The following is a 9623-nucleotide window of genomic DNA, read 5'->3' on the forward strand; positions in this document are numbered from 1 at the left end:
TTCCCCATGCCTTTTTTTGAAGTTTAGGACATGGTTCGTTGGGTTTTCTCATCATCCTCAGAACATGAAATGTTTCCATTCACTTTTGGTCACTAGAATGACTAACCCTTTTTGTCTGGTATGATCTGTCCACTAAATAATTGGGAGGGAACTCACAAACTTGGAATTCTCCCTGAGGAGGAAAGAGTTTGAACCCCATGTTAGACACGTTAACTTTTAAGACCCACACCCAAGAGACAACTTCCTTTGAAATTGAACTTCCCCTTCCTCCTTCCAAGTTGGGCTGGACATCAGTAGTGGTAAAGGAGGAACAACGTCTTGTATCTTGCTTGTTTCCAGGTCCTGAAATTTTCTTTCTCTCCTTTACTACACTCTGCCCCCCTACCCCTGGGACTAAGTTTGGGATTGTTCTGATCTGGGGAAGGGAGAAGAAGCTGGGTCAGGAAGCATCTTACTTACCTGGCAGGGCTGTGACCATGCTGTTGGTGCAAGTGTGGGTATTGTCCCCTGCTGTGTGGGCTTTCCATGGGCTCTTCTACCTCCGGTGGCTGATCCTTCAGGGTGTGTTGGGCACCCATCCTCTGTGCCCTCCACATTCCAGGAAACACATGTCAAGCTCTCTAAACGTTATCCTCAAATCTCTTTTTTCTCCAAGCTTGAGGTAAAGGACAAACATCCTTCTTCACGCCAAAGGAGGCGAAGAGAAAATGTCACAGCACTGGTAGGTTTTCTTTATTCACCTCTTTTACAAAATCTTTTTTTTTTTCCTTTTTAAAAAATGTTTACATATTTTTGAGAGAGAGACAGAGTGTGATCGGGGGAGGGACAGAGAAAAAGGGAGACACAGAATCCAAAGCACAGAGCAGGGCTTGAACTCATGAATGGTGAGATCATGATATCATGACCTGAGCCAAAGTCGATGGACTGACTGAGCCACCCAGGCGCCCCTACGAAACTCTTTTATACCTTTGATGTGGTATTCATCTCAAGGTAGAAAAATCAGCTTTTTGGTGGCCTCTGTTGAACCAGATTCAAAAAAGAGTCCCATTTTAATACTTTGTTATATTTTAAATAAAGTTCTGCAGTATAAGTGGATAAGAAATATAGTTAAAGTTCCTTTTTACTTTGAGGACCAAAACAATGTGGTTCATGTGTAAGGTACTCTGCTGGCCGGGGTAGATGGCATTTTATTCTATTGATTTATCTCGTTTTCCCATTTAAACTACAAAAATGGATACATACTCATTTTTGAGAGGTTAGAAGCATTAATGAACAAAAAAAATTTTAAAACGACTGTCCCATCTCTCAGAGATAGTTACTATTAACCTTGGCTTATATGCTTTCATATTCTTCTCACACTATAGTGGATATGTCTTGCCTTCTGAATCTCGCTATCCAAATCTTTGTTTAAATGATATAACCCTTTTCCCCCCAAAATCCACTATCTGAAAAGAGAACTTGTTACAGCAAATCCACATTGTCACAGCAGAAAAACTGCTTGATTTGTGCATAAAATCAGAGGAGAAAACAGAGCACATGGCAGTGGTTCTCGGCTCTTGCTTTGATCATCCTGAATCCTGTGCTCGCATGGTTAAACCATGTTGTGTGTTCTCTCATCAGATTCCCCACATTATTACATGAAAATGTCTCTAAGAATGCTAAAAAGCCTATGAAGGGGGGCGCCTGGGTGGCGCAGTCGGTTAAGCGTCCGACGTCAGCCAGGTCACGATCTCGCGGTCCGGGAGTTCGAGCCCCGCGTCAGGCTCTGGGCTGATGGCTCAGAGCCTGGAGCCTGCTTCCGATTCTGTGTTTCCCTCTCTCTCTGCCCCTCCCCCGTTCATGCTCTGTCTCTCTCTGTCCCAAAAATAAATAAACGTTGAAAAAAAAAATTAAAAAAAAAAAAAAAAGCCTGTGAAGGAAGTAGATGGGCCCATGAATTGCAGAAAACTATTGACAGAGGTGATTGAACCACAAAGCCAGTTCTTAATGTTGACGAAACCAGGCTGTTCTTGAAGCGAATGCTATCTTGTATGTTCATTTCAGGAAAGGAGCCAAGAATGCCAGAATAAACCATCCAAAATAGGCTAATGTTGCTTTAAAGTGAATATGATGTTAAGCTAAAACCTCCGCTGCTGAATCCCTTCAAAAACCCCACTGCCTTTTAGGGACTATTGAAGAGTGACTTGTCTGTTATGTGATACTCCACTCCTAAAGATTAGGTGACCAAGTCTGTATTCGGTGATTACTTGAGGGGCTAACTGCCTCTATTCATCAGAGGGTACACTGGGATGGAAAACTTGCAAACAAGGCTCTTTTGATAATAGACAATGCTCCCAGATGTCCTTCAATGTTGACAATTATGGAGATAATATCACAGCGGTCTTTTTCCTCCCAGCATTATGTCATTATGGTAGCCTCCGGGCCTAAGGGTTGCTGCCGCCTTCAAGGCATATTGTTTACAGATGGTGATGCAGTCTGTGGCGCTTAGATGCTGATAAATGGTCTGATGATGCAGGCAACACTGCTTCGATTAAGGATTTATGGAAGGGTTTGACATTCAGAAGGTCTTCAAATTTATCAACTGGGTTTGGCATGTATCATAACAAACAATGAATACAGTATGGGAGAAAGTAGTCCCGCAATTGTTGCTGACTTTCAAGGTTTGGAGCAAATGATTAACGCAAAACAAAAATCCTAAATCTTGTGAAGAAGGCTAGATTTAGTGAAGTGGCTGGTACAAAGAACTTACGACCAAGCCACTTGTTTAACTTGATGTTCATTCTAGGTCAAAGGAAGAGAAAAAAGCAGAGCCGGAAATACTTGTTGCTGTTCTTTAGAGAACTTGGAATTATGCAGAGAAATGATTGCTTTTGCAAGTTTTGTTCTGTTGCTCCACGGCCATCTACCATTTTAGATAATGGTTCACAGTCATCCACTTCTAGAGATTCAAGTGCCAAAAAGAGACAACTGGCCGTGAGAATCTTGGGCTTGAGCACAGGTGGACCGCAGGTGTTTGCTCCTTCACTTGCGGTTCCAACTCACTCCTGCTCACTGTCATCATCCAATCTGAGCAGCATCTGTGTCTACCTAACTGCAGCCTCTGCCTTCCTCTCCCTAAACTACTCCTGATTTCATAAGTAATCATTTAAAGACAATTTCCATGCTTGCTTAACTGTTATTTGTATTCACAATGTAACTTTAAAATATATAGTAGCTTTAAATTTACATTATAGTGTGTGCTTGTTGCAGTACAGAAGGAAAACTAATTTCTACTGCATTGTTGCATATTACATGAAGATATATACATTAAAAAGCCCATTAAGAAGTAAATAATTATGTAGTTGACATTTTATATATTTACGCACAAGTCCTTGGCAATATTATTATATGTAGGTGTTCAAGAATATTTAGTTACATTTTGGAAAATTTGTTGGGGTTTTTGGATGGGCTTAAAACAGATTATCATTTTTCCCATTCCCAAGAGTGGAATACATATAGCTCACTCTCCCACTACTTCCACATTTGATATCCAACATATCAAACCAGAGAAGGATTAGATTCAAAGAATAAGCAATGCCTATATACAAATGTATCTTATTTTACAAAAATTGAGTTACTAATCTTATTGATTTGAACCTACTTTTCTTTTTTCTTTTTCCTTTAAGTAATCTCTACACCCAACATGGAGCTTGAATTTATAACCCCAAGATCAAGAGTTGCAAGCTCTACTGGCTGAGCTAGCCAGGTGCCCCTTACATCTTTTTTTTTTTTTTTAATGTTTACTTATTTTCGAGAGAGAGAGAAACAGAGTGTGAGTGTGGGAGGGACAGAGAGAGAGGGAGGCACAGAATCCGAAGCAGGCTCCAGGCTCTTAACTGTCAGCACAGAGCCCGACATGGGGCTTGAATTCATACGCTGTGAGATCATGACTTGAGCCAAAGTTGGCGGCTTAACCGACTGAGACACTGAGGCACCTCTGAATCTGCTCTTTTTGCAACGTATTGTGACCATATCTCTATGTAAATAATAGATATCGATTATAAAATGTATGCATTTGCCCTGTTTGTAATGGATATGCGTATGTGTAATGGACAAGCCATGCCTCAGAATGTCTGGCATACCCACAGCTTCCTGCTGATGATCTCTTGTCCATGGCCCTCTGTTGAAGGAGCAGGAACATATTGTTTCTTACAAATGGGGAACTGTTTCTTATCACCTGACTCCACCACTCTGGTCAGAAATGATTGGAGCATAGGAGGGCAATTAACCAGGGTTTGCAAACTCAAAAGCCACTAGCGGGCCAGGCAGGTAAGCAGACAGATAGATGCATGAGACAATAGGGAGTTCACTGGAGACTGCAGAGAACTGAGCAGAGAATGTCCTGTTTTAAGGGGGAGGATAATACTCAGTTTTTGCCAACTATTCTTATCCAGGAAATAAAGACTAAGTATTGCCCAAATCTTTGGATTTTCAAGAAGAGCCCAAAGTTTCCACTTTTGAAATGAAATTCCCTGATCTCTCCACGGTGTGGCCAACACAGTTCAAGCCAAACAGATCATATCTATAGATGAGATTTAGTCCACATGTGGGTTGTTTGCACCCTCTAGCCCTTCTAAGAGCAATCAATGTGTGCATATTCCAAAGGCCTAGGACCGAAGAAATGGCCTGTCACCAAACTTACTTAATCAGGGATGATGGCAAATGACACAATCAATCATATCCTTTAGAGAATTTGTACAATATATACAAGGATTGGGTCAGCAACAGAGCAGAAGGTAGATATCCTCATGGGAGAGGTTTGCAGGAGAAAAATAAATGCCAAAAGCAGATGCCAAGAGTAAGAGAAAATTATTATTATTAGAAGTTAATAATACAGAGGGCGAGGTATTTGGTTAGCAGAAGCAGTTAGTAGCTGAGTCATGATACAGTCAGGACTAACACAATGACTAGTGGACAAATACTCTGGATTTCTTAGGTTGCTGCCTGAAGAATGACTCCTTAGCTCTTTTAATTACACTCTCATCTTTGGCAGATCATTTTTTTAAGATTTAATTTTATTTATTGAGAGAGAGAGAGAGAGAGAGAGAGAGAGAGAGCCGGGGAGGGGCAGAGAGAAGGGGAGAGAGAATCCCAAGTAGGCTCAGTGCCATCGGCATGGAGCCCGACATGGTGCTCGAACTCATGAACCATAAGATCATGACCTGAGCTGAAATCAAGTGTCAGATGTTTAACCTACTGAGCCACCCAGGTGCCCCTCATCTTTGGAAGGTCTTAATAGACGGTTGGGCTAATGCTTCCTCTGAGAATATTTTTGACTTCCCCTGAAGCATGAAAATGTGAATAAGATTCTCAACTTTATTTTGTGCCATTTACAATTTCAATAAATATTCACTTACTTGAGACAAATTGAACATGTGTCTCTTTTATAAGCAAAAAATCCTAGTAGTATTAATGTACCATAATTTATTTAATCAATTCCTCATTGTTGAACATTAAGATTATTTCCAACTTTATACACAATTTTGTCATGAAAACCCTTATACATTCATTATAATGTACTTGATATCCCTTAGAATAAATTCTCAGAAGCAGAATTTCTTAAAGTATATATGGGCATTCTAAGGATTTTTTTTTTTAAAGTTTATTTCTTTATTTTGAGAGGGACAGAGACAGCATGAGTCGGGGACAGGCAGAGAGAGAGGGAGACAGAGAATCCCAAGCAGGCTCTGCACTGTCAGCGAGGAGCCTGATGTGGGGCTCAAACCCACAATCCGTGAGATCATGACCTGAGCTGAAACCAAGAGTCAGACACTTAACTGACTGTGCCACCCAGGCACCCTCATTCTAAGGGATTTGATATGCATTGTCAAAGTGCCATCTAAAAAGATTTTATACACCAACAAACTATTGACACACTATGGGTAAATCTCAAAAACATGCTGAGTGAGAGAAGACAGACACCAAATAAAACATACTGTATGATTCTATACATATGGATGAAATGCTAAAAACAGGAAATCAGCTGGGGAACAGAGGGAATTGAGTGCAAGGGAACATGAGGGAACTTTCTAGAGGGATGGAAATGTCCTCTATCTTGACTGTGGTGGTGGTTACACTGATGTATACATTTGTCAAAATTCACTGAACTATACACTTCAAATGGGTGCATTTTATTGTATATATGTGTATCTGTGTAATAAATAATTTTATTTTATTAAAAAAATTTTTAACATTTATTTTTCAGAGACAAAGAGAGAGCACAAGCAGGGGAGGGGCAGAGAAAGAGGGAGACACAGAATCTGAAGCAGGCTCAAGTCACTGAGCTGTCAGCACAGAGCCCGATGTGGGGCTCAAACCCATGAACCGTGAGATCATGACCGAGTTGAAGTCTGAGGCTTAACCAACTGAGCCACCCAGGCGCCCTTGGTAGTAAAACAATTTAACTTCACCTCCCAAAAATAAATAAATAAGAAGATTTTACAGATTTATACTCCCCATCAGCAAACTATGAGAGTCCTCATCCCTTCCCATATAATATTTGGTATTATTTTTCATTTTAATTTTTACTAATATTTTGGGTGAAAAATGTTGATTTGCTAGACTTTTCTTTAGCTTGTTAACAATAATAGCTATTATTAATTTAGAGCTATGTGTCATACATTGTGCTAAGAACTTTAAAATTTTTGGGGCACCTGGATGGCTCAGTCGGTTGGGCGGCCGACTTTGGCTCAGGTCACAATCTCGGGGTCTGTGAGTTCGAGCCCTGCGATGGGCTCTGTGCTGACAGCTCGGAGCCTGGAGCCTGCTTCGGATTCTATGTCTCCCTCTCTCTCTCTGCCCTTCCCCCATTCGTGCTCTGTCTCTCCCTGCCTTTCAAAAATGAATAAATGCTAAAAACTTAAATGAATAAATGAATAAATAAATAAATAAATAAATAAATAAATAAATAAAAGTTTATTTAATCCTACAACAACCTAATGTGGTAGCTATTATTAGAGAATGGAAACTGAGTCAAGAGAAGTTTAATGTGATCAAACATGAATACATAATGATCTGGATTACCTAATCCAGATTGTGAAGTTGGTTAACTGTTTGTTTGTTGGGGTCGCAGATGCTGTATTTTCCCCCCAGTTTCCATCTAATTTTATTTATAGTGCTGTTATGATTGATGCTAGAAGTTAAAATATTGTATATTAGTATATTTTTATATATGCTATATTTTATATATAACATATAAAATATTTTATATATCAATATATTTTTTCTTATGGATTCTGTTTTCATTGTCATGCTTTAGAAAGACTTCCCCATCTCAAAGTTAAAAGAAAAACCTTTCACATTTTCTCCTAAATACAAATTTTATTATATGCAGGAGATGGAAAGGACTGTATACGTTAGGGATTACACTTCTATATCCTGATTTTTATCCTCAATGAGAATTTTCTCATTTTTTTAAAATTTTTTTCAACGTTTTTTAATTTATTTTTGGGACAGAGAGAGACAGAGCATGAACAGGGGAGGGGCAGAGAGAGAGGGAGACACAGAATCGGAAACAGGCTCCAGGCTCTGAGCCATCAGCCCAGAGCCTGACGCGGGGCTCGAACTCACGGACCGCGAGATCGTGACCTGGCTGAAGTCGGACGCTTAACCAACTGCGCCACCCAGGCGCCCCGAGAATTTTCTCATATTTTTATGTATTCATCAAAAGCTTGATTTTAAATGTCTGCACAGTATTTCATTATGGCTGTCCCATTAATTATCTTCCTGTTATTGCACTGGTAGATATTTAGTTGGACTCTAACTTTTCACAACTACTCTTTTAAACATCCTTAATGTAACTTTTTGATTGTATCTTGAGTATTTCTTCAAGGTCTATTCTTAGTAGTAAGATTGTTGAACCAAAAGGTCAGGACATTTTTGCCTTTTAAGAATTTTCTTTATAGACTTCATATTTTTTAGAGTAGTTTTAGGTTCACCTCAAAATTGAGCTAAAATTATAGTTCTGCTATATACACCACCTGCCCCTCGACATGCACCACCTCCCCTATTATCAGCATCCTGCACCAGACTGGTACACTCATTGCAATGAACCTGCACTGGTATTTCATCACCCAAAGTCTATAGTTTACATTAAGGTTCACTGTTTGTGTTTTACATTCTATGGGATTTGACAACTTTGTAATGTCATGTATCCACCATTTATAGTATCATACAGAATAGTTTCACTGCCCTAAAAATTCTCTGAAAATATGCATGGTATGATCTCGATCTTTTTGTACTTACTTAGGCTGATTTGTGTCCCAGTTATATGGTCTATTCTGGAGAACATTCCATGTGCACTGGAGAAGAATGTATACTCTGCTGCTTTAGGATGAAATGCTCTGAATATATCTGTTAAGTCCATCTGGTCCAGTGTGTCATTCAAAGCCATTGTTCCTTGTTGATTTTTTTTTTTTTTTTAGATATTTGAAAGATTTTTTTTTTTTTTTAATTTTTTTTCAACATTTATTTATTTTTGGGACAGAGAGAGACAGAGCATGAACGGGGGAGGGACAGAGAGAGAGGGAGACACAGAATCAGAAACAGGCTCCAGGCTCTGAGCCATCAGCCCAGAGCCCGACGCGGGGCTCGAACTCACGGACCGCGAGATCGTGACCTGGCTGAAGTCGGACGCTTAACCGACTGCGCCACCCAGGCGCCCCCTTGTTGATTTTTTGATTAGATGATCTGTCCATTGCTGTGAGTGGGGTGTTGAAGTCTCCTACTATTATGGTATTAGTATCGATGAGTTTCTTTATGTTTGTGATTAATTGATTTATATATATGGGTGCTTCTACATTTGGCGCATAAATATTTACAATTGTTAGGTCTTCTTGGTGGATAGACCCCTTGATTATGATATAATGCCCTCTGCATCTCTTGATACAGTCTTTATTTTCAAGTCTAGATTGTCTGATATAAGTATGGCTACTCCGGCTTTCTTTTGTTGACCATTAGCATGATAGATGGTTCTCCATCCCCTTGTTTTCAATCTGTAGGTGTCTTTAGGTCTAAAGTGGGTCTCTTGTAAGCAGCATATAGATGGATCTTGTTTTCTTATCCATTCTGTTACCCTATGTCTTTTTTTTTTTTTTTTTTTTTTTTTATTTTTAAAAAATTTTTTTTTTCAACGTTTATTTATTTTTGGGACAGAGAGAGACAGAGCATGAACGGGGGAGGGGCAGAGAGAGAGGGAGACACAGAATCGGAAACAGGCTCCAGGCTCCGAGCCATCAGCCCAGAGCCCGACGCGGGGCTCGAACTCACGGACCGCGAGATCGTGACCTGGCTGAAGTCGGACGCTTAACCGACTGCGCCACCCAGGCGCCCCACCCTATGTCTTTTGATTGGAGCATTGAGTCCATTGACATTTAGAGTGAGTACTGAAAGATATGACTTTATTGCCATTATGATGCTTGTAGAGTTGGAGTTTCTGGTGGTGTTCTCTGGTCCTTTCTAATCTTTGTTGCTATTTTCTTCCCTCAGAGAGTCCCCCTTAAAATTTCTTGCAGGGCTTGTTTAGTGGTCACGAACTCCTTTAATTTTTGTTTGTCTGGAAAACTTTTTATCTCTCCTTCTATTTT

This window comes from Lynx canadensis, chromosome C2 (genome assembly GCF_007474595.2).
Source record: "Lynx canadensis isolate LIC74 chromosome C2, mLynCan4.pri.v2, whole genome shotgun sequence".
Classification (NCBI taxonomy): Eukaryota; Metazoa; Chordata; class Mammalia; order Carnivora; family Felidae; genus Lynx; species Lynx canadensis.